This window comes from Dama dama, chromosome 29, assembly GCF_033118175.1.
Source record: "Dama dama isolate Ldn47 chromosome 29, ASM3311817v1, whole genome shotgun sequence".
Classification (NCBI taxonomy): Eukaryota; Metazoa; Chordata; class Mammalia; order Artiodactyla; family Cervidae; genus Dama; species Dama dama.
In genome coordinates this window covers 58,602,354-58,602,964 of record NC_083709.1, presented here as the reverse complement: position 1 = coordinate 58,602,964, position 611 = coordinate 58,602,354, and the positions used below count along the sequence as shown (strand labels likewise).

Here is a 611-nt window from a genome sequence, read left to right as displayed (position 1 = left end):
AAGAAGTCAGTGTGTTCAGAGTAAAGAGTGTTTGAGGAGCTGTACTTTAGAGTCAGAGATTACAGTCTTCCCCCGACTATATCACCAAGGACAGTCACTACAGCTAATTATTTCAACAGGAACCTTCCTCCAAAGGAGTAAGCCACGGACTTGGAGAAGAGCCTCAGACAGTCAAATATTTGGACCTAGGCAATCTCTTTCAAGAAGTCTTCTCTGCCACCAAGCCCTTCTTCAAGGTCCAAGCAGCTCACTCAGGACACTCAGCCCATCTTCTTTTTTTTTTTTTTTTTTTTTCAAAAAAATATGGAACGCTTCACGAATTTGCGTATCATCCTTGCGCAGGGGCCATGCTAATCTTCTCTGTTTCGTTCCAATTTTAGTATATGTGCTGCCGAAGCGAGCACTCAGCCCATCTTCTAAGGTGCAGGTGCTTATTATGGCCTCATAACTTGGCTACCCATGGAGCAGGACTGACCTTAAGCAACATCATGAATTCTAGTCAAAACTCAGGAGGACCCCTCTTCTTTGAGCACTGACTTACTACATGTTTGAAATAAGTGTGTATATATATACATCCTTGAGAGACTGAGACACAGGCCTTGTCCTCTGAG

The 611-nt window shown here is 43.5% G+C and overlaps 1 non-coding gene across 1 annotated transcript; it reads right to left on the bottom strand.

The window, feature by feature from the left end:
• Positions 1-297: 297 nt before the first annotated feature.
• Positions 298-404, bottom strand: LOC133049038 (U6 spliceosomal RNA). Its single transcript, XR_009691196.1, has one exon. It is a non-coding gene; the product is annotated as a U6 spliceosomal RNA (small nuclear RNA).
• Between the last annotated feature and the right edge of the window lie 207 nt (positions 405-611).